The sequence below is a fragment of the Pseudophryne corroboree genome (genome assembly GCF_028390025.1).
Source record: "Pseudophryne corroboree isolate aPseCor3 chromosome 2 unlocalized genomic scaffold, aPseCor3.hap2 SUPER_2_unloc_2, whole genome shotgun sequence".
Lineage (NCBI taxonomy): Eukaryota > Metazoa > Chordata > Amphibia > Anura > Myobatrachidae > Pseudophryne > Pseudophryne corroboree.
In genome coordinates, this window is record NW_026967489.1 from 77668 (window position 1) to 103491 (window position 25824).

At 43.1% G+C, this 25824-nt stretch overlaps 1 protein-coding gene and 2 pseudogenes across 1 annotated transcript in view; 1 reads left to right on the forward strand and 2 right to left on the reverse strand.

The window, feature by feature from the left end:
• Positions 1-25824, reverse strand: part of LOC134983044 (high affinity cGMP-specific 3',5'-cyclic phosphodiesterase 9A-like) — a gene marked incomplete at its 3' end in the record, with an annotated part of 122392 nt that overhangs the window by 59742 nt on the left and 36826 nt on the right. The gene's annotated exons all lie outside the window — the stretch shown is intronic.
• On the reverse strand, positions 2037-2156 carry LOC134983050 (5S ribosomal RNA; annotated as a pseudogene).
• LOC134983051 (5S ribosomal RNA) lies at positions 5071-5190 on the forward strand (annotated as a pseudogene).

Genomic DNA, 25824 nt, shown 5'->3' on the forward strand with positions numbered 1-25824 from the left:
TGATCCCTATTATTACTTATCTATCATATCCTATCCCTCTGTCCTTCTCTCCTCTAATATCACAGTGTCCTCCTGTTCTAGGTGTCCTCTTATATACATACTGCCTTCCTGATCCCTATTATTACTTATCTATCATATCCCTCTGTCCTTCTCTCCTCTAATATCACAGTGTCCTCATGTTCTAGGTGTCTCTTATATACATACTGCCTTCCTGATCCCTATTATTATCTATCATATCCCTCTGTCCTTCTCTCCTCTAATATCACAGTGTCCTCATGTTCTAGGTATCCTCTTATATACATACTGCCTTCCTGATCCCTATTATTACTTATCTATCATATCATATCCCTCTGTCCTTCTCTCCTCTAATATCACAGTGTCCTCATGTTCTAGGTGTCCTCTTATATACATACTGCCTTCCTGATCCCTATTATTATCTATCATATCCCTCTGTCCTTCTTTCCTCTAATATCACAGTGTCCCCATGTTCTAGGTGTCCTCTTATATACATACTGCCTTCCTGATCCCTATTATTACTTATCATATCCCATCTGTCCTTCTCTCCTCTAATATCACAGTGTATCCATGTTCTAGGTGTCTCTTATATACATACTGCCTTCCTGATCCCTATTATTACTTATCTATCATATCCCTCTGTCCCTCTCTCCTCTAATATCACAGTGTCCTCATGTTCTAGGTGTCTCTTATATACATACTGCCTTCCTGATCACTATTATTACTTATCTATCATATCCCTCTGACCTTCTCTCCTCTAATATCACAGTGTCTCCATGTTCTAGGTGTCCTCTTATATACATTCTGCCTTCCTGATCCCTATTATTACATATCTATCATATCATATCCCTCTGTCCTTCTCTCCTCTAATATCACAGTGTCCCTGTTATATCACCGCCGTGGCCACCGGGCTTGTCCCTCCGTGGGTGCTGGCTGTCTGGGCGGTCGTCCTCGCTGGCGGCCTCTGCCTCTAGGCGCTCCGTCCATTTCCCGTAGTGTGGACGTCGCATGTGCGCCCGACGTTCACTGGGGACGGGTGACGTCATCAGCGCTCCTACAATCAGGCGCTAGCGGGAAGTACAAATTCAGACTCCGGGCTGAGCTCTGGCACCTGAATATCATCGCTACTACCACTGTACTTGTGATCTCCTGCATCTCCATGCCTCGGCACCTACGTGCCTCCAGCACCTCCGTGCCTCCAGCACCTTCCGTGCCTCCAGCACCTTCCGTGCCTCCAGCACCTTCCGTGCCTCAACTTCCGTGCCTCCAGCAACTTCCGTGCCTCCAGCATCTCCGTGCCTCCAGCATCTCCGTGCCTCCAGCATCTCAGTGCCTCAAGCATCTCCGTGCCTCCAGCACTTCCGTGCTTCAGCACCTCAGCGCCTTCAAACACCTTAGTACCTCTAGCATTTCAGTGCCTCTAGCACCACAACATCGCTCACAGTGAGATTTTGGTACTTTCCACCAATTCATCAGCACCTTTACAAGTCTTGTCTTTCAGGAGACCTTCAAGCGTCCACCCGTGCCTTCTGCCTACTGTCCTAATCCTGCATGAATATCAAGAGAAGAAACAGATGACTCTGTTTGGGAAGCACTCTTACTCAGGAAGATAGATATATTGTACCTCAGTACACTGAAAAGATAGAATAAATCAAATTAAATTCCGTGTTTTTTAGAGTTAGCGAAGTTCCTTCTGAGAATGGATAATAGCTATGCGAATTTATATGGAATATAAACTTATCCTATTGTTAAATACTGGATAAATAATAATAGTAGTGAACTGATGTTTGCTGTATATTAATTATATGCTGAGGAAGAGTCCTCCCTTCATTCATTAATGACTGGGAAAACTTTATATATGAACCCTCATTTAGTCTGCATGTATCACATTGGAAAAAGTGGTAGACGCAGGGAATTAAATCATTGGTTCATTCCGATTCCAAAAAAGCTTTTCCCCATTCTTTGTGGGTGATCACAATTAAGTGCCCTCGAGGGTTGGTATGTGTCTATATGGATAGATTATCTTGCAGCACCAAGATGTTCCCAGGTAGTCTCCTATCCTGGTACTGGTCCGGCCTTCCAATGCTTGGCTTCCAAGTTCGGAAGGATTTGGGCTTATCCAAAGGAGTATGGCCGCAAGATAGTCCTTATGACATCCCTCCACCTATTGGGCTTGTCTTAATAGGATACTGGTGAATGATGTTCCTCATATATGGAGGAGGACTCAATACTTCAGTATTCGGAGCTAGCCCAAAAATTGGTGGTACTTTCTGTATGTTTAGGGCAGATAGTGTTATAACAGATAAGACCAATTTGCTGTCACCGTTTCTCACCTCTGCTTTTCATCCATCATACCATTAGGCATAGGGTGGAGAATGAGAGAGTGAGACACAAGCATAAGGTCTGAAGGAAGAAGATCAGAGCAGTCTGGGTGCTGTGTCTACTTGTAAGATTCTGTTGCAATGCCTTGCAGAACCTATACTTTGGTAGGTCCACAACAGACGACACGCTCTTTGAGAAAATGTGCTGAGGATTGACAGTTTTAGTTAAGGCCGTGAGTCTATAGTGTATCCATATACTATGACATATAACTCTCATTAAACGTTATGAGCAGCCAATTTTCTGTCACCAAGTGCTGCACAGATTCAAATAACACCTGCATCTGTTTCTGATTGTATCACACAGAGAAATACACTTTTGCAGACAGTCTAAATACCTCCATCTGATAATATGGTCAAATACTTTGTTTACCAGTAACGACAGTCAAACTGGCCATTCATGATCAGATACATCTATTACAAATCACGGCAATTAGAGTGGCCGTTCTTGGGAGTGGTAACTCACAGGTCCATTCTATTGTTGCCTAATATGATGTTATAGTTATACAAAATAAATGTGTCAAACTTGTGTCTGTGTCACTGATCTCTATAGACACTCAGTAATTAGACACTTCTATGGTCAGTTGTGTAGGCATACAAAGTGAAGACATATGGGTTTATCCCTCTCAGTATGTATGTCTCTATGTTAAGTATGCTATAAGGTATTTATAACACCCGTCAGCATATAACCACCTCCCGATTTCGGGTGGTGTGTGTGACTTATTAGATAAGAACCATGTATAATACTGGTATGATGCCCTTGTCACCTGGTTGTTTGGTATAGATCTAGCTGGGGTGATGACTTGTCCGCCTCCGTTCTCGCCGCTCAGCCGAGCGGGTTACAGCAAGCAGCCGGTTCACCCGATCACGTGTGCGCACCACGTGATCGGCGCTTCTCCTGACGTACGTTTCGCGTAAGCTTGTTCACAGGGTGATTTGCTCGTAGCTATGGCTACCTTGATATAGGGAGCTACGTAATCTAATTGGCTGTACTGAGTGATTGACTCTTGTTGATAGCCAATGAAGGACCTGAGTTAAAACAGTTATAACAGTCATTGATTTGATTGGTACACTAATAGTCTCTCTCGTATTATTCAGGCATTGCCACAGTTTTTATCAATGAATCAATTATGAGTGAGCTTCGTTTCTTTCTCTTTATATAGTAATTAAGTTATAAGTTAACTAAAGTATATAGGAAAAGCATTGACAAGAGTAAGATAGGGAAAATTATCGGGCAAGGGATTTTTTGATATTGAAAATTAAAATTAATATTAAGCACTAAGGGGATTATAATAAATGACAATTAGAGTGCTTAATTATTAAATTAAGATGAATTGAGAAATATGTTATGTTTATATGAAAGTATACATTCAATCATTATTTACACCATGATAATAGTTCTTTGCACAGTGCAGTGCATGCAATATCAAAAAATCCCTTGCCCGATAATTTTCCCTATCTTACTCTTGTCAATGCTTTTCCTATATACTTTAGTTAACTTATAACTTAATTACTATATAAAGAGAAAGAAACGTACGTCAGGAGAAGCGCCGATCACGTGGTGCGCACACGTGATCGGGTGAACCGGCTGCTTGCTGTAACCCGCTCGGCTGAGCGGCGAGAACGGAGGCGGACAAGTCATCACCCCAGCTAGATCTATACCAGACAACCAGGTGACAAGGGCATCATACCAGTATTATACATGGTTCTTATCTAATAAGTCACACACACCACCCGAAATCGGGAGGTGGTTATATGCTGACGGGTGTTATAAATACCTTATAGCATACTTAACATAGAGACATACATACTGAGAGGGATAAACCCATATGTCTTCACTTTGTATGCCTACACAACTGACCATAGAAGTGTCTAATTACTGAGTGTCTATAGAGATCAGTGACACAGACACAAGTTTGACACATTTATTTTGTATAACTATAACATCATATTAGGCAACAATAGAATGGACCTGTGAGTTACCACTCCCAAGAACGGCCACTCTAATTGCTGTGATTTGTAATAGATGTATCTGATCATGAATGGCCAGTTTGACTGTCGTTACTGGTAAACAAAGTATTTGACCATATTATCAGATGGAGGTATTTAGACTGTCTGCAAAAGTGTATTTCTCTGTGTGATACAATCATAAACAGATGCAGGTGTTATTTGAATCTGTGCAGCACTTGGTGACAGAAAATTGGCTGCTCATAACGTTTAATGAGAGTTATATGTCATAGTATATAGATACACTATAGACTCACGGCCTTAACTAAAACTGTCAATCCTCAGCACATTTTCTCAAAGAGCGTGTTGTCTGTTGTGGACCTACCAAAGTATAGGTTCTGCAAGGCATTGCAACAGAATCTTACAAGTAGGCACAGCACCCAGACTGCTCTGATCTTCTTCCTTCAGACCTTATGCTTGTGTCTCACTCTCTCATTCTCCACCCTATGCCTAATGGTATGATGGATGAAAAGCAGAGGTGAGAAACGGTGACAGCAAATTGGTCTTATCTGTTATAACACTACCTGCCCTAAACATACAGAAAGTACCACCAATTTTTGGGCTAGCTCCGAATACTGAAGTATTGAGTCCTCCTCCATATATGAGGAACATCATTCACCAGTATCCTATTAAGACAAGCCCAATAGGTGGAGGGATGTCATAAGGACTATCTTGCGGCCATACTCCTTTGGATAAGCCCAAATCCTTCCGAACTTGGAAGCCAAGCATTGGAAGGCCGGACCAGTACCAGGATAGGAGACTACCTGGGAACATCTTGGTGCTGCAAGATAATCTGTCCATATAGACACATACCAACCCTCGAGGGCACTTAATTGTGATCACCCACAAAGAATGGGGAAAAGCTTTTTTGGAATCGGAATGAACCAATGATTTAATTCCCTGCGTCTACCACTTTTTCCAATGTGATACATGCAGACTGAATGAGGGTTCATATATAAAGTTTTCCCAGTCATTAATGAATGAAGGGAGGACTCTTCCTCAGCATATAATTAATATACAGCAAACATCAGTTCACTACTATTATTATTTATCCAGTATTTAACAATAGGATAAGTTTATATTCCATATAAATTCGCATAGCTATTATCCATTCTCAGAAGGAACTTCGCTAACTCTAAAAAACACGGAATTTAATTTGATTTATTCTATCTTTTCAGTGTACTGAGGTACAATATATCTATCTTCCTGAGTAAGAGTGCTTCCCAAACAGAGTCATCTGTTTCTTCTCTTGATATTAATGTATAATATTCAGGCTCTAGGGGAGCACCGCCAACAGTAAACCCACAGCACATAAAATAGGCAACTTTGTTTTGCTAACATGTGTGGGATACTTCAAATACAGGACTTTCCTGCATATTAATAAGTTGGCTTCTTTTGGGAGATAACTATCTTATTATTTCACTATCCATTTATTACAACCGGTGCGGTCTCCTCATTAAGTTCACGTACGCTAATCCTGCATGAGGAAGACCTACATCCGGCCATCTCTACTGCGACCTAGTAGTGGTTCCTCTTCCCGGTCACCGGAAGAAACCCCGAGTCCACAACACTTCCAAACCAGGTCAGTGATAGAATACTCAGGCCACATGGACCCGGGGGATCGGAACACGGAGTCGAGCACCATCCAAAGTTTGGCTTCCCGAGTTCAGACTCAAGAGGCGACACAGGGCCAGGTGATGCAATATCTCCAGGAATTGTCCGGCCGATTGGACCAAATTCAAGCATCCTTAGCTTCCGTAATTCCGGTTTCAGTTCCCGTAACTGCTCCAGTGGCCGTTTCCAGTAACGTCCAACCTCCGGCTGGTACCAGGTCACGTCTTCAGCTTCCTACTCCTTCCCGCTATAATGGGAATCCAAGGAATTGCCGTGGTTTTCTAAATCAGTGCGAGGTGCACTTCGAGCTGCTCTCTCATAACTTCCCTACGGATTGCTCTAAGGTAGCGTATATCATTTCCCTGCTTGAAGGGTCAGCATTGGATTGGGTGTCTCTGTTATGGGAACGATCTGATTCCGTGGTTTCCAACTACACCAACTTCATCACGTACTTTCGAAGAATCTTCGACGAGCCCGGCAGGATGACCACTGCTTCTTCGGACTTGCTCCGTGTTCGTCAGGGCTCCCGTTCCGTGGGTCAGTACGTGGTTCATTTCCAGACCATTGCCTCTGAAATTCGCTGGAATAATGACGCTCTGAGGTATGCCTTCTGGAACGGTCTCTCCGACCGTCTGAAAGATGAGTTGGTCACTAGGGATCTGCCAGATCCATTAGAAGAGTTGATCTCCCTTTTCGTCAAGGTGGATCTTCGGATGCAGGAGCGTGGAGGAGAATGTAGCTGTTCAGATCGTTCCAGGTTCCGGCATCCTACTCCTAGACCGGCGGCTGGGCCCAGCTCGGACAAACCCATGCAAATTAACCGATCCCGACTGTCTCCGGAGGAACGACAGCATTGTCGTGAGGGTAAACGTTGCCTTTACTGTGGAGCCGCAGATCATTTCCTTAAGTCTTGTAAATCCTGTCCAGGAAACGGCCAGGCCTAGCTTGTTCCGGAGGAGTCAAGTTGGGGGTCACGACTAAATCTCCTCCTATTTTGGACTGTTTGCTTCCTGTGTCTTTAATCACCAATTCAATCTCCAAGTCTTGTGAAGCCTTGTTGGATTCCGGAGCTGCGAGGAACTTCGTTTCTTTATCCTGTGTCCAATGCATGGATTTTAAGGTACGGCCTATTGAGCGGCCTATTTCGTTGATGGCTATCAACGGTACTAGAATTTCCAAGGGTCTCATAGGCCCTCATTCCGAGTCGTTCGCTCGTTCTTTTTCATCGCATCGCAATGAAAATCCGCTTAGTACGCATGCGCAATATTCGCACTGCGACTGCGCCAAGTAATTTAACAATGAAGATAGTATTTTTACTCACAGCTTTTTCATCGCTCCGGCGATCGTAGTGTGATTGACAGGAAATGGGTGTTACTGGGCGGAAACACGGCGTTTTAGGGGCGTGTGGATAAAAATGCTACCGTTTCCGGAAAAAATGCAGGAGTGGCCGGAGAAACGGGGGAGTGTCTGAGCGAACGCTGGGTGTGTTTGTGACGTCAAACCTGGAACGACAAGCACTGAACTGATCGCACAGGCAGAGTAAGTGTGGAGCTACTCTAAAACTGCAAAGTAGTTTGTGATCGCAATATTGCGAATACTTCGGTCGCAATTTTAAGATGCTAAGATACACTCCCAGTAGGCGTAGGCTTAGCGTGTGTAACTCTGCTAAATTCGCCTTGCGACCGATCAACTCGGAATGAGGGCCATAATGTGGCGCACAGAGCCAGTTAAGCTGCAGGTCGGGGCTCTACATCAAGAATGTCTGGAACTCTTGGTGATTCCGGAAATGCATCACGATCTGGTCCTCGGAATGCCTTGGCTCAAAATTCATAATCCCCACATTGACTGGAAGTCTTCTCAAATTCTGTCTTGGAGTTCTTTTTGTCACGCTAACTGTCTCACTCCCATTTGTCCGCTCCATGTCTCTTCTAAGTCGGATGAAGAGCATATTCCGGAGGCGTATCAAGGGTTCAAGGATGTGTTTTCAGAACAGGCGGCTGATCAGTTACCACCTCATAGGCCTTGGGACTGCCCTATAGACCTTATCCCAGGGAAGATGCCACCCCGTGGCCACACATATCCTCTGTCACTTCCCGAGACTCAAGCTATGTCGGACTATATTAAGTCCAATCTGCTCAAGCGATTAATTCGCCCCTCTTCCTCCCCTGCTGGAGCGGGCTTCTTTTTCGTGAAGAAGGAGGGCGGGGGGTTGAGACCATGTATCGACTACCGCGGCCTAAACAATATCACCATCAGGAATAAATACCCTCTGCCACTAATCACAGAGTTATTTGATAGGGTTCGTGGCGCCTGCGTTTTCTCCAAACTCGACTTGAGGGGAGCTTATAATCTTATACGCATCCGAGAAGGGGATGAATGGAAGACTGCCTTCAATACCCGGGATGGGCATTACGAATACCTGGTGATGCCGTTCGGCCTTAGTAATGCTCCTGCTGTCTTCCAGGGATTCGTCAACGAAATCTTCCGAGACATGTTATATCAAAGTGTTGTGGTATATTTGGACGACATACTGATTTTTTCCAAAGATCTTGTTGAACACAGGACTCAAGTCAAAGAAGTGCTCCACCGTTTACGAGAGAATAATCTCTATGCTAAATTCTCCAAATGTACCTTCGAAGTAACATCAATTCCGTTCCTCGGTTACATCATCTCGGGGACGGAGCTTCGCATGGATCCGGAGAAGCTCTCTGCCATTCGTGACTGGACTCAGCCTCTCTCTTTAAAAGCAATACAAAGATTCCTGGGCTTTGCGAATTACTACAGGAAGTTCTTTAGGGGTTTCTCCACCATTGTTGCGCCCATTACTGCCTTGATGAGAAAGGGCTCTAATCCGAGTTTGTGGCCTTCCGAAGCCATTGCGGCTTTTTCACACTTGAAGTCAGCTTTCATGTCCGCTCCAGTTCTCCAACAACCTAATTTCGATGAACCTTTCTTCCTAGAAGTGGACACATCTTCAGTCGGAGTTGGGGCTGTTCTCTCTCAGTACTCCTCGGATAAGAAATTACATCCGTGTGGCTTCCACTCTCGTAAATTCTATCCGGCCGAACGAAATTACACTATTGGTGACCAGGAACTTTTGGCAATTTAATCTGCCTTGGAAGAGTGGAGATATCTCTTAGAAGGGGCCAAACATGTGATTACCATTTACACGGATCACAAAAATTTGTTATATATCAAATCCGCACAATGCTGGAATCCTTGCTAAGCGAGATGGGCACTTTTCTTTACTCGATTTTCTTTTGTTATCAAGTACCGGGCCGGGACTCTCAATACTAAAGCGGATGCACTGTCCCGTTCACAAATTTCCACAGACGAGAATGATTCTTTCGAGCGGAGTTTAATTCTAAATCCAATTTTTCTGTCTCCGCTGCTTCAACTACTCCAGCTCCTCCTCCTGGAAGAATGTCCGTACCAGCTAGATTCCGGACGAGAATACTACAGTGAGCCCATATCTCCAAGTTTTCCAGTCATCCCGGCGCCCAGAAGATGTACAAGTTTCTGCAAAGATCTTACTGGTGGGACACCATGAGGAAGGATGTACAGGATTACGTTAATTCTTGTCCACAGTGTACACAACATAAATCTCCTCGCCTACCTCCTGCTGGGTTGCTTCGTCCTCTGCCCATTCCTGTGAAAGCCTGGACTCACATTTCCATGGACTTCATCACTGACTTGCCCTGTTCCAAAGGTTGCAACACCGTCTGGTGTCGACCGTTTCTCGAAGATGGCGCACTTCGTTCCATTGACTGGTCTGCCGACAGCTCCTAAACTAGCTCTACTATTCATCCGCGAACATTTTCGGTTGCATGGGTTGCCTCAGGAAATAGTCTCTAATCGAGGGGTACAGTTCACCACAAGGTTTTGGAAAGCTCTCTGCTCGGCCTTACAGATTAAATTTAAGTTTTCATCTGCCTATCATCCCCAGACGAATGGACAAACGGAACGAGTCAATCAAGATCTAGAAACTTTCCTTCGCCTTTATCTCTCCCCTTCACAGGACAACTGGGTGGAGTTGTTACCTTGGGCGGAGTTTGCCCATAACCATTCATTTCACTCTTCCACTGGTGAGTCTCCGTTCTTAGTCAACTATGGGTTCCATCCACGAGTTCCAAAATTACCAAGTCTTCCGACAGAAGAGGTTCCAGCTGTAACGTCCACTCTACTACACTTCAGACAAATTTGGTGTAGGATTCATGCTAGTCTTAAAAAGGTTTCTGTCCGATACAAGTTCTTCGCCAATAGGAAACAACGTGCCGCTCCTCAATACAAGGTTGGTGATAGGGTATGGCTGTCCACACGTAATCTCCGGTTAAAGGTGCCCACTATGAAGTTTGCTCCAAGATTCATTGGTCCTTACCCTGTGCTACAAGTCCTGAATCCTGTGGTCTGTAAGTTGGGTTTACCTTCTCACCTACGTATTCCAAATGCCTTCCATGTTTCTCTTCTTCGTCCTCTCATCCTTAATCGTTTCCATTCAAAGTCCTCTAGCCCCACCTCAGTGGAAGCTGAAACAGGAACAGACTTCGAGATCAAAACAATTCTGGACTCTCGTTACCTTCATAAGAATCTGCAATATCTGGTGGAATGGAAAGGGTACGGTCCTGAGGAGAGAAGTTGGATAAAGGCTTCTGAGGTCTCGGCTCCTCGACTAATCTGGATTTTCCATTCTAGACATCCTACAAAACCAGGAAAGTGTCCAGGGGCCACTCCTAGAGGAGGGGGTACTGTCATACCGCCGCCGCGGCTGCCGGGCTTGTCCCTCCGTGGGTGCTGGCTGTCCGGGCGGTCGTCTTCGCTGGCGGCCTCTGCCTCTCGGCACTCCGTCCAGCGTCCGTAGTGTGGACGTCGCGTGTGCGCCCGACGTTCACTGGGGACGGGTGACGTCATCAGCGCTCCTCCAATCAGGTGCTGGCGGGAAGTACAATTTCAGATGCCGGCGGAGCTCCGGCGCCTGAGTATCATCGCTACTACCACTGTACTTGTGATCTCCAGCACCTCCGTGCCTCCAGCATCTCCATGCCTCCAGCACCTCCAGCATCTCCGTGCCTAAGCACTTCCGTGCCTCCAGCATCTCCGTGCCTAAGCACTTCCGTGCCTCCAGCATCTCCGTGCCTCAGCACCTCCGTGCCTCCAGCACTTCCGTGCCTCCAGCATCTCCATGCTTCAGCATATCCGTGCCTCAGCACCTCCGTGACTCCAGCACTTCCGTGCCTCCAGCATCTCCGTGCCTCAGCATCTCCGTGCCTCCAGCACCTCCGTGCTTCCAGCACCCCCGTGCCTCAGCATCTCCGTGCCTCCAGCACTTCCGTGCCTCAGCACCTCTGTACCTCCAAGCACCTCAGCGTCTCTAAGCGCCTCAGCGCCTTCAAACACCTCAGTACCTCTAGCATTTCAGTGCCTCTAGCACCACAACATCGCTCACAGTGAGATTTTGCTACTTTCCACCAATTCATCAGCACCTTTACAAGTCTTGTCTTTCAGGAGACCTATAGATTGGTAAATGCTCAATTAGCTTAGTGATATCATTCAGGTGCTCGAAAGGAAGGGGTATTTCTGAGCAAGAAAAAAAGCAATTGTTTCCCCAGCACACTGAATGGATAACAGTAACCAGATATAAATCCCACATAATAATAGAATTCAGAGATCTTCGTTACACATATTTGCGCAAATGTGTGGTTAAGCCCCAAAGCCGCATCAAGGCCTCTCTGTATATTTGGGGTCCCTAGCGCTATATCTAGGTGCAGGGTGTGGCACCCCAAAACACCAGAATGAGCCAGAAAGCACAGTGTGACATACCAGTGTAAAAAACTATAGTGTTAATAAATTAGTATTTAGGAAGCCGAAGCTATAGAGGGGGTGATACAAACATGAAATGTAATTAAAATAGAGAAATAGTGTTAGAAAATTAATAAGTGAAAAGTGTTAATAGAATGTAAAGGTATGCCACACTAAAGCCATCCAGCTCAGCCAGTCCAGAGGCACCACACCTCACACCTCCATTACCCCAATCTGGGTCTAATATTAACCAGCAAGGAGTCACATGATAATGGCTCCTTACTAAAATATGTCTAAGCTAAGAGCTACTTACCTTGGAGCAACCCCATAATGCTCCATGTGGCATGTCAGGGCCTGCACATCCTCCTAATGCAGAAACCTCTCTGCCTCTCACAACAGACATATAGATTGGTAAATGCTCAATTAGCTTAGTGATATCATTCAGGTGCTCGAAAGGAAGGGGTATTTCTGAGCAAGAAAAAAAGCAATTGTTTCCCCAGCACACTGAATGGATAACAGTAACCAGATATAAATCCCACATAATAATAGAATTCAGAGATCTTCGTTACACATATTTGCGCAAATGTGTGGTTAAGCCCCAAAGCCGCATCAAGGCCTCTCTGTATATTTGGGGTCCCTAGCGCTATATCTAGGTGCAGGGTGTGGCACCCCAAAACACCAGAATGAGCCAGAAAGCACAGTGTGACATACCAGTGTAAAAAACTATAGTGTTAATAAATTAGTATTTAGGAAGCCGAAGCTATAGAGGGGGTGATACAAACATGAAATGTAATTAAAATAGAGAAATAGTGTTAGAAAATTAATAAGTGAAAAGTGTTAATAGAATGTAAAGGTATGCCACACTAAAGCCATCCAGCTCAGCCAGTCCAGAGGCACCACACCTCACACCTCCATTACCCCAATCTGGGTCTAATATTAACCAGCAAGGAGTCACATGATAATGGCTCCTTACTAAAATATGTCTAAGCTAAGAGCTACTTACCTTGGAGCAACCCCATAATGCTCCATGTGGCATGTCAGGGCCTGCACATCCTCCTAATGCAGAAACCTCTCTGCCTCTCACAACAGACATATAGATTGGTAAATGCTCAATTAGCTTAGTGATATCATTCAGTTAGCGCTATATCTAGGTGCAGGGTGTGGCACCCCAAAACACCAGAATGAGCCAGAAAGCACAGTGTGACATACCAGTGTAAAAAACTATAGTGTTAATAAATTAGTATTTAGGAAGCCGAAGCTATAGAGGGGGTGATACAAACATGAAATGTAATTAAAATAGAGAAATAGTGTTAGAAAATTAATAAGTGAAAAGTGTTAATAGAATGTAAAGGTATGCCACACTAAAGCCATCCAGCTCAGCCAGTCCAGAGGCACCACACCTCACACCTCCATTACCCCAATCTGGGTCTAATATTAACCAGCAGGAGTCACATGATAATGGCTCCTTACTAAAATATGTCTAAGCTAAGAGCTACTTACCTTGGAGCAACCCCATAATGCTCCATGTGGCATGTCAGGGCCTGCACATCCTCCTAATGCAGAAACCTCTCTGCCTCTCACAACAGACATATAGATTGGTAAATGCTCAATTAGCTTAGTGATATCATTCAGGTGCTCGAAAGGAAGGGGTATTTCTGAGCAAGAAAAAAAGCAATTGTTTCCCCAGCACACTGAATGGATAACAGTAACCAGATATAAATCCCACATAATAATAGAATTCAGAGATCTTCGTTACACATATTTGCGCAAATGTGTGGTTAAGCCCCAAAGCCGCATCAAGGCCTCTCTGTATATTTGGGGTCCCTAGCGCTATATCTAGGTGCAGGGTGTGGCACCCCAAAACACCAGAATGAGCCAGAAAGCACAGTGTGACATACCAGTGTAAAAAACTATAGTGTTAATAAATTAGTATTTAGGAAGCCGAAGCTATAGAGGGGGTGATACAAGCATGAAATGTAATTAAAATAGAGAAATAGTGTTAGAAAATTAATAAGTGAAAAGTGTTAATAGAATGTAAAGGTATGCCACACTAAAGCCATCCAGCTCAGCCAGTCCAGAGGCACCACACCTCACACCTCCATTACCCCAATCTGGGTCTAATATTAACCAGCAAGGAGTCACATGATAATGGCTCCTTACTAAAATATGTCTAAGCTAAGAGCTACTTACCTTGGAGCAACCCCATAATGCTCCATGTGGCATGTCAGGGCCTGCACATCCTCCTAATGCAGAAACCTCTCTGCCTCTCACAACAGACATATAGATTGGTAAATGCTCAATTAGCTTAGTGATATCATTCAGTTAGCGCTATATCTAGGTGCAGGGTGTGGCACCCCAAAACACCAGAATGAGCCAGAAAGCACAGTGTGACATACCAGTGTAAAAAACTATAGTGTTAATAAATTAGTATTTAGGAAGCCGAAGCTATAGAGGGGGTGATACAAACATGAAATGTAATTAAAATAGAGAAATAGTGTTAGAAAATTAATAAGTGAAAAGTGTTAATAGAATGTAAAGGTATGCCACACTAAAGCCATCCAGCTCAGCCAGTCCAGAGGCACCACACCTCACACCTCCATTACCCCAATCTGGGTCTAATATTAACCAGCAAGGAGTCACATGATAATGGCTCCTTACTAAAATATGTCTAAGCTAAGAGCTACTTACCTTGGAGCAACCCCATAATGCTCCATGTGGCATGTCAGGGCCTGCACATCCTCCTAATGCAGAAACCTCTCTGCCTCTCACAACAGACATATAGATTGGTAAATGCTCAATTAGCTTAGTGATATCATTCAGGTGCTCGAAAGGAAGGGGTATTTCTGAGCAAGAAAAAAAGCAATTGTTTCCCCAGCACACTGAATGGATAACAGTAACCAGATATAAATCCCACATAATAATAGAATTCAGAGATCTTCGTTACACATATTTGCGCAAATGTGTGGTTAAGCCCCAAAGCCGCATCAAGGCCTCTCTGTATATTTGGGGTCCCTAGCGCTATATCTAGGTGCAGGGTGTGGCACCCCAAAACACCAGAATGAGCCAGAAAGCACAGTGTGACATACCAGTGTAAAAAACTATAGTGTTAATAAATTAGTATTTAGGAAGCCGAAGCTATAGAGGGGGTGATACAAACATGAAATGTAATTAAAATAGAGAAATAGTGTTAGAAAATGAATAAGTGAAAAGTGTTAATAGAATGTAAAGGTATGCCACACTAAAGCCATCCAGCTCAGCCAGTCCAGAGGCACCACACCTCACACCTCCATTACCCCAATCTGGGTCTAATATTAACCAGCAAGGAGTCACATGATAATGGCTCCTTACTAAAATATGTCTAAGCTAAGAGCTACTTACCTTGGAGCAACCCCATAATGCTCCATGTGGCATGTCAGGGCCTGCACATCCTCCTAATGCAGAAACCTCTCTGCCTCTCACAACAGACATATAGATTGGTAAATGCTCAATTAGCTTAGTGATATCATTCAGTTAGCGCTATATCTAGGTGCAGGGTGTGGCACCCCAAAACACCAGAATGAGCCAGAAAGCACAGTGTGACATACCAGTGTAAAAAACTATAGTGTTAATAAATTAGTATTTAGGAAGCCGAAGCTATAGAGGGGGTGATACAAACATGAAATGTAATTAAAATAGAGAAATAGTGTTAGAAAATTAATAAGTGAAAAGTGTTAATAGAATGTAAAGGTATGCCACACTAAAGCCATCCAGCTCAGCCAGTCCAGAGGCACCACACCTCACACCTCCATTACCCCAATCTGGGTCTAATATTAACCAGCAAGGAGTCACATGATAATGGCTCCTTACTAAAATATGTCTAAGCTAAGAGCTACTTACCTTGGAGCAACCCCATAATGCTCCATGTGGCATGTCAGGGCCTGCACATCCTCCTAATGCAGAAACCTCTCTGCCTCTCACAACAGACATATAGATTGGTAAATGCTCAATTAGCTTAGTGATATCATTCAGTTAGCGCTATATCTAGGTGCAGGGTGTGGCACCCCAAAACACCAGAATGAGCCAGAAAGCACAGTGTGACATACCAGTGTAAAAAACTATAGTGTTAATAAATTAGTATTTAGGAAGCCGAAGCTATAGAGGGGGTGATACAAACATGAAATGTAATTAAAATAGAGAAATAGTGTTAGAAAATTAATAAGTGAAAAGTGTTAATAGAATGTAAAGGTATGCCACACTAAAGCCATCCAGCTCAGCCAGTCCAGAGGCACCACACCTCACACCTCCATTACCCCAATCTGGGTCTAATATTAACCAGCAAGGAGTCACATGATAATGGCTCCTTACTAAAATATGTCTAAGCTAAGAGCTACTTACCTTGGAGCAACCCCATAATGCTCCATGTGGCATGTCAGGGCCTGCACATCCTCCTAATGCAGAAACCTCTCTGCCTCTCACAACAGACATATAGATTGGTAAATGCTCAATTAGCTTAGTGATATCATTCAGTTAGCGCTATATCTAGGTGCAGGGTGTGGCACCCCAAAACACCAGAATGAGCCAGAAAGCACAGTGTGACATACCAGTGTAAAAAACTATAGTGTTAATAAATTAGTATTTAGGAAGCCGAAGCTATAGAGGGGGTGATACAAACATGAAATGTAATTAAAATAGAGAAATAGTGTTAGAAAATTAATAAGTGAAAAGTGTTAATAGAATGTAAAGGTATGCCACACTAAAGCCATCCAGCTCAGCCAGTCCAGAGGCACCACACCTCACACCTCCATTACCCCAATCTGGGTCTAATATTAACCAGCAAGGAGTCACATGATAATGGCTCCTTACTAAAATATGTCTAAGCTAAGAGCTACTTACCTTGGAGCAACCCCATAATGCTCCATGTGGCATGTCAGGGCCTGCACATCCTCCTAATGCAGAAACCTCTCTGCCTCTCACAACAGACATATAGATTGGTAAATGCTCAATTAGCTTAGTGATATCATTCAGTTAGCGCTATATCTAGGTGCAGGGTGTGGCACCCCAAAACACCAGAATGAGCCAGAAAGCACAGTGTGACATACCAGTGTAAAAAACTATAGTGTTAATAAATTAGTATTTAGGAAGCCGAAGCTATAGAGGGGGTGATACAAACATGAAATGTAATTAAAATAGAGAAATAGTGTTAGAAAATTAATAAGTGAAAAGTGTTAATAGAATGTAAAGGTATGCCACACTAAAGCCATCCAGCTCAGCCAGTCCAGAGGCACCACACCTCACACCTCCATTACCCCAATCTGGGTCTAATATTAACCAGCAAGGAGTCACATGATAATGGCTCCTTACTAAAATATGTCTAAGCTAAGAGCTACTTACCTTGGAGCAACCCCATAATGCTCCATGTGGCATGTCAGGGCCTGCACATCCTCCTAATGCAGAAACCTCTCTGCCTCTCACAACAGACATATAGATTGGTAAATGCTCAATTAGCTTAGTGATATCATTCAGTTAGCGCTATATCTAGGTGCAGGGTGTGGCACCCCAAAACACCAGAATGAGCCAGAAAGCACAGTGTGACATACCAGTGTAAAAAACTATAGTGTTAATAAATTAGTATTTAGGAAGCCGAAGCTATAGAGGGGGTGATACAAACATGAAATGTAATTAAAATAGAGAAATAGTGTTAGAAAATTAATAAGTGAAAAGTGTTAATAGAATGTAAAGGTATGCCACACTAAAGCCATCCAGCTCAGCCAGTCCAGAGGCACCACACCTCACACCTCCATTACCCCAATCTGGGTCTAATATTAACCAGCAAGGAGTCACATGATAATGGCTCCTTACTAAAATATGTCTAAGCTAAGAGCTACTTACCTTGGAGCAACCCCATAATGCTCCATGTGGCATGTCAGGGCCTGCACATCCTCCTAATGCAGAAACCTCTCTGCCTCTCACAACAGACATATAGATTGGTAAATGCTCAATTAGCTTAGTGATATCATTCAGTTAGCGCTATATCTAGGTGCAGGGTGTGGCACCCCAAAACACCAGAATGAGCCAGAAAGCACAGTGTGACATACCAGTGTAAAAAACTATAGTGTTAATAAATTAGTATTTAGGAAGCCGAAGCTATAGAGGGGGTGATACAAACATGAAATGTAATTAAAATAGAGAAATAGTGTTAGAAAATGAATAAGTGAAAAGTGTTAATAGAATGTAAAGGTATGCCACACTAAAGCCATCCAGCTCAGCCAGTCCAGAGGCACCACACCTCACACCTCCATTACCCCAATCTGGGTCTAATATTAACCAGCAAGGAGTCACATGATAATGGCTCCTTACTAAAATATGTCTAAGCTAAGAGCTACTTACCTTGGAGCAACCCCATAATGCTCCATGTGGCATGTCAGGGCCTGCACATCCTCCTAATGCAGAAACCTCTCTGCCTCTCACAACAGACATATAGATTGGTAAATGCTCAATTAGCTTAGTGATATCATTCAGTTAGCGCTATATCTAGGTGCAGGGTGTGGCACCCCAAAACACCAGAATGAGCCAGAAAGCACAGTGTGACATACCAGTGTAAAAAACTATAGTGTTAATAAATTAGTATTTAGGAAGCCGAAGCTATAGAGGGGGTGATACAAACATGAAATGTAATTAAAATAGAGAAATAGTGTTAGAAAATTAATAAGTGAAAAGTGTTAATAGAATGTAAAGGTATGCCACACTAAAGCCATCCAGCTCAGCCAGTCCAGAGGCACCACACCTCACACCTCCATTACCCCAATCTGGGTCTAATATTAACCAGCAAGGAGTCACATGATAATGGCTCCTTACTAAAATATGTCTAAGCTAAGAGCTACTTACCTTGGAGCAACCCCATAATGCTCCATGTGGCATGTCAGGGCCTGCACATCCTCCTAATGCAGAAACCTCTCTGCCTCTCACAACAGACATATAGATTGGTAAATGCTCAATTAGCTTAGTGATATCATTCAGTTAGCGCTATATCTAGGTGCAGGGTGTGGCACCCCAAAACACCAGAATGAGCCAGAAAGCACAGTGTGACATACCAGTGTAAAAAACTATAGTGTTAATAAATTAGTATTTAGGAAGCCGAAGCTATAGAGGGGGTGATACAAACATGAAATGTAATTAAAATAGAGAAATAGTGTTAGAAAATTAATAAGTGAAAAGTGTTAATAGAATGTAAAGGTATGCCACACTAAAGCCATCCAGCTCAGCCAGTCCAGAGGCACCACACCTCACACCTCCATTACCCCAATCTGGGTCTAATATTAACCAGCAAGGAGTCACATGATAATGGCTCCTTACTAAAATATGTCTAAGCTAAGAGCTACTTACCTTGGAGCAACCCCATAATGCTCCATGTGGCATGTCAGGGCCTGCACATCCTCCTAATGCAGAAACCTCTCTGCCTCTCACAACAGACATATAGATTGGTAAATGCTCAATTAGCTTAGTGATATCATTCAGTTAGCGCTATATCTAGGTGCAGGGTGTGGCACCCCAAAACACCAGAATGAGCCAGAAAGCACAGTGTGACATACCAGTGTAAAAAACTATAGTGTTAATAAATTAGTATTTAGGAAGCCGAAGCTATAGAGGGGGTGATACAAACATGAAATGGAATTAAAATAGAGAAATAGTGTTAGAAAATTAATAAGTGAAAAGTGTTAATAGAATGTAAAGGTATGCCACACTAAAGCCATCCAGCTCAGCCAGTCCAGAGGCACCACACCTCACACCTCCATTACCCCAATCTGGGTCTAATATTAACCAGCAAGGAGTCACATGATAATGGCTCCTTACTAAAATATGTCTAAGCTAAGAGCTACTTACCTTGGAGCAACCCCATAATGCTCCATGTGGCATGTCAGGGCCTGCACATCCTCCTAATGCAGAAACCTCTCTGCCTCTCACAACAGACATATAGATTGGTAAATGCTCAATTAGCTTAGTGATATCATTGAATGATATCACTAAGCTAATTGAGCATTTACCAATCTATATGTCTGTTGTGAGAGGCAGAGAGGTTTCTGCATTAGGAGGATGTGCAGGCCCTGACATGCCACATGGAGCATTATGGGGTTGCTCCAAGGTAAGTAGCTCTTAGCTTAGACATATTTTAGTAAGGAGCCATTATCATGTGACTCCTTGCTGGTTAATATTAGACCCAGATTGGGGTAATGGAGGTGTGAGGTGTGGTGCCTCTGGACTGGCTGAGCTGGATGGCTTTAGTGTGGCATACCTTTACATTCTATTAACACTTTTCACTTATTAATTTTCTAACACTATTTCTCTATTTTAATTACATTTCATGTTTGTATCACCCCCTCTATAGCTTCGGCTTCCTAAATACTAATTTATTAACACTATAGTTTTTTACACTGGTATGTCACACTGTGCTTTCTGGCTCATTCTGGTGTTTTGGGGTGCCACACCCTGCACCTAGATATAGCGCTAACTGAATGATATCACTAAGCTAATTGAGCATTTACCAATCTATATGTCTGTTGTGAGAGGCAGAGAGGTTTCTGCATTAGGAGGATGTGCAGGCCCTGACATGCCACATGGAGCATTATGGGGTTGCTCCAAGGTAAGTAGCTCTTAGCTTAGACATATTTTAGTAAGGAGCCATTATCATGTGACTCCTTGCTGGTTAATATTAGACCCAGATTGGGGTAATGGAGGTGTGAGGTGTGGTGCCTCTGGACTGGCTGAGCTGGATGGCTTTAGTGTGGCATACCTTTACATTCTATTAACACTTTTCACTTATTAATTTTCTAACACTATTTCTCTATTTTAATTACATTTCATGTTTGTATCACCCCCTCTATAGCTTCGGCTTCCTAAATACTAATTTATTAACACTATAGTTTTTTACACTGGTATGTCACACTGTGCTTTCTGGCTCATTCTGGTGTTTTGGGGTGCCACACCCTGCACCTAGATATAGCGCTAACTGAATGATATCACTAAGCTAATTGAGCATTTACCAATCTATATGTCTGTTGTGAGAGGCAGAGAGGTTTCTGCATTAGGAGGATGTGCAGGCCCTGACATGCCACATGGAGCATTATGGGGTTGCTCCAAGGTAAGTAGCTCTTAGCTTAGACATATTTTAGTAAGGAGCCATTATCATGTGACTCCTTGCTGGTTAATATTAGACCCAGATTGGGGTAATGGAGGTGTGAGGTGTGGTGCCTCTGGACTGGCTGAGCTGGATGGCTTTAGTGTGGCATACCTTTACATTCTATTAACACTTTTCACTTATTAATTTTCTAACACTATTTCTCTATTTTAATTACATTTCATGTTTGTATCACCCCCTCTATAGCTTCGGCTTCCTAAATACTAATTTATTAACACTATAGTTTTTTACACTGGTATGTCACACTGTGCTTTCTGGCTCATTCTGGTGTTTTGGGGTGCCACACCCTGCACCTAGATATAGCGCTAGGGACCCCAAATATACAGAGAGGCCTTGATGCGGCTTTGGGGCTTAACCACACATTTGCGCAAATATGTGTAACGAAGATCTCTGAATTCTATTATTATGTGGGATTTATATCTGGTTACTGTTATCCATTCAGTGTGCTGGGGAAACAATTGCTTTTTTTCTTGCTCAGAAATACCCCTTCCTTTCGAGCACCTGAATGATATCACTAAGCTAATTGAGCATTTACCAATCTATATGTCTGTTGTGAGAGGCAGAGAGGTTTCTGCATTAGGAGGATGTGCAGGCCCTGACATGCCACATGGAGCATTATGGGGTTGCTCCAAGGTAAGTAGCTCTTAGCTTAGACATATTTTAGTAAGGAGCCATTATCATGTGACTCCTTGCTGGTTAATATTAGACCCAGATTGGGGTAATGGAGGTGTGAGGTGTGGTGCCTCTGGACTGGCTGAGCTGGATGGCTTTAGTGTGGCATACCTTTACATTCTATTAACACTTTTCACTTATTAATTTTCTAACACTATTTCTCTATTTTAATTACATTTCATGTTTGTATCACCCCCTCTATAGCTTCGGCTTCCTAAATACTAATTTATTAACACTATAGTTTTTTACACTGGTATGTCACACTGTGCTTTCTGGCTCATTCTGGTGTTTTGGGGTGCCACACCCTGCACCTAGATATAGCGCTAACTGAATGATATCACTAAGCTAATTGAGCATTTACCAATCTATATGTCTGTTGTGAGAGGCAGAGAGGTTTCTGCATTAGGAGGATGTGCAGGCCCTGACATGCCACATGGAGCATTATGGGGTTGCTCCAAGGTAAGTAGCTCTTAGCTTAGACATATTTTAGTAAGGAGCCATTATCATGTGACTCCTTGCTGGTTAATATTAGACCCAGATTGGGGTAATGGAGGTGTGAGGTGTGGTGCCTCTGGACTGGCTGAGCTGGATGGCTTTAGTGTGGCATACCTTTACATTCTATTAACACTTTTCACTTATTAATTTTCTAACACTATTTCTCTATTTTAATTACATTTCATGTTTGTATCACCCCCTCTATAGCTTCGGCTTCCTAAATACTAATTTATTAACACTATAGTTTTTTACACTGGTATGTCACACTGTGCTTTCTGGCTCATTCTGGTGTTTTGGGGTGCCACACCCTGCACCTAGATATAGCGCTAACTGAATGATATCACTAAGCTAATTGAGCATTTACCAATCTATATGTCTGTTGTGAGAGGCAGAGAGGTTTCTGCATTAGGAGGATGTGCAGGCCCTGACATGCCACATGGAGCATTATGGGGTTGCTCCAAGGTAAGTAGCTCTTAGCTTAGACATATTTTAGTAAGGAGCCATTATCATGTGACTCCTTGCTGGTTAATATTAGACCCAGATTGGGGTAATGGAGGTGTGAGGTGTGGTGCCTCTGGACTGGCTGAGCTGGATGGCTTTAGTGTGGCATACCTTTACATTCTATTAACACTTTTCACTTATTAATTTTCTAACACTATTTCTCTATTTTAATTACATTTCATGTTTGTATCACCCCCTCTATAGCTTCGGCTTCCTAAATACTAATTTATTAACACTATAGTTTTTTACACTGGTATGTCACACTGTGCTTTCTGGCTCATTCTGGTGTTTTGGGGTGCCACACCCTGCACCTAGATATAGCGCTAACTGAATGATATCACTAAGCTAATTGAGCATTTACCAATCTATATGTCTGTTGTGAGAGGCAGAGAGGTTTCTGCATTAGGAGGATGTGCAGGCCCTGACATGCCACATGGAGCATTATGGGGTTGCTCCAAGGTAAGTAGCTCTTAGCTTAGACATATTTTAGTAAGGAGCCATTATCATGTGACTCCTTGCTGGTTAATATTAGACCCAGATTGGGGTAATGGAGGTGTGAGGTGTGGTGCCTCTGGACTGGCTGAGCTGGATGGCTTTAGTGTGGCATACCTTTACATTCTATTAACACTTTTCACTTATTCATTTTCTAACACTATTTCTCTATTTTAATTACATTTCATGTTTGTATCACCCCCTCTATAGCTTCGGCTTCCTAAATACTAATTTATTAACACTATAGTTTTTTACACTGGTATGTCACACTGTGCTTTCTGGCTCATTCTGGTGTTTTGGGGTGCCACACCCTGCACCTAGATATAGCGCTAACTGAATGATATCACTAAGCTAATTGAGCATTTACCAATCTATATGTCTGTTGTGAGAGGCAGAGAGGTTTCTGCATTAGGAGGATGTGCAGGCCCTGACATGCCACATGGAGCATTATGGGGTTGCTCCAAGGTAAGTAGCTCTTAGCTTAGACATATTTTAGTAAGGAGCCATTATCATGTGACTCCTTGCTGGTTAATATTAGACCCAGATTGGGGTAATGGAGGTGTGAGGTGTGGTGCCTCTGGACTGGCTGAGCTGGATGGCTTTAGTGTGGCATACCTTTACATTCTATTAACACTTTTCACTTATTAATTTTCTAACACTATTTCTCTATTTTAATTACATTTCATGTTTGTATCACCCCCTCTATAGCTTCGGCTTCCTAAATACTAATTTATTAACACTATAGTTTTTTACACTGGTATGTCACACTGTGCTTTCTGGCTCATTCTGGTGTTTTGGGGTGCCACACCCTGCACCTAGATATAGCGCTAACTGAATGATATCACTAAGCTAATTGAGCATTTACCAATCTATATGTCTGTTGTGAGAGGCAGAGAGGTTTCTGCATTAGGAGGATGTGCAGGCCCTGACATGCCACATGGAGCATTATGGGGTTGCTCCAAGGTAAGTAGCTCTTAGCTTAGACATATTTTAGTAAGGAGCCATTATCATGTGACTCCTTGCTGGTTAATATTAGACCCAGATTGGGGTAATGGAGGTGTGAGGTGTGGTGCCTCTGGACTGGCTGAGCTGGATGGCTTTAGTGTGGCATACCTTTACATTCTATTAACACTTTTCACTTATTAATTTTCTAACACTATTTCTCTATTTTAATTACATTTCATGTTTGTATCACCCCCTCTATAGCTTCGGCTTCCTAAATACTAATTTATTAACACTATAGTTTTTTACACTGGTATGTCACACTGTGCTTTCTGGCTCATTCTGGTGTTTTGGGGTGCCACACCCTGCACCTAGATATAGCGCTAACTGAATGATATCACTAAGCTAATTGAGCATTTACCAATCTATATGTCTGTTGTGAGAGGCAGAGAGGTTTCTGCATTAGGAGGATGTGCAGGCCCTGACATGCCACATGGAGCATTATGGGGTTGCTCCAAGGTAAGTAGCTCTTAGCTTAGACATATTTTAGTAAGGAGCCATTATCATGTGACTCCTTGCTGGTTAATATTAGACCCAGATTGGGGTAATGGAGGTGTGAGGTGTGGTGCCTCTGGACTGGCTGAGCTGGATGGCTTTAGTGTGGCATACCTTTACATTCTATTAACACTTTTCACTTATTCATTTTCTAACACTATTTCTCTATTTTAATTACATTTCATGTTTGTATCACCCCCTCTATAGCTTCGGCTTCCTAAATACTAATTTATTAACACTATAGTTTTTTACACTGGTATGTCACACTGTGCTTTCTGGCTCATTCTGGTGTTTTGGGGTGCCACACCCTGCACCTAGATATAGCGCTAACTGAATGATATCACTAAGCTAATTGAGCATTTACCAATCTATATGTCTGTTGTGAGAGGCAGAGAGGTTTCTGCATTAGGAGGATGTGCAGGCCCTGACATGCCACATGGAGCATTATGGGGTTGCTCCAAGGTAAGTAGCTCTTAGCTTAGACATATTTTAGTAAGGAGCCATTATCATGTGACTCCTTGCTGGTTAATATTAGACCCAGATTGGGGTAATGGAGGTGTGAGGTGTGGTGCCTCTGGACTGGCTGAGCTGGATGGCTTTAGTGTGGCATACCTTTACATTCTATTAACACTTTTCACTTATTCATTTTCTAACACTATTTCTCTATTTTAATTACATTTCATGTTTGTATCACCCCCTCTATAGCTTCGGCTTCCTAAATACTAATTTATTAACACTATAGTTTTTTACACTGGTATGTCACACTGTGCTTTCTGGCTCATTCTGGTGTTTTGGGGTGCCACACCCTGCACCTAGATATAGCGCTAACTGAATGATATCACTAAGCTAATTGAGCATTTACCAATCTATATGTCTGTTGTGAGAGGCAGAGAGGTTTCTGCATTAGGAGGATGTGCAGGCCCTGACATGCCACATGGAGCATTATGGGGTTGCTCCAAGGTAAGTAGCTCTTAGCTTAGACATATTTTAGTAAGGAGCCATTATCATGTGACTCCTTGCTGGTTAATATTAGACCCAGATTGGGGTAATGGAGGTGTGAGGTGTGGTGCCTCTGGACTGGCTGAGCTGGATGGCTTTAGTGTGGCATACCTTTACATTCTATTAACACTTTTCACTTATTAATTTTCTAACACTATTTCTCTATTTTAATTACATTTCATGTTT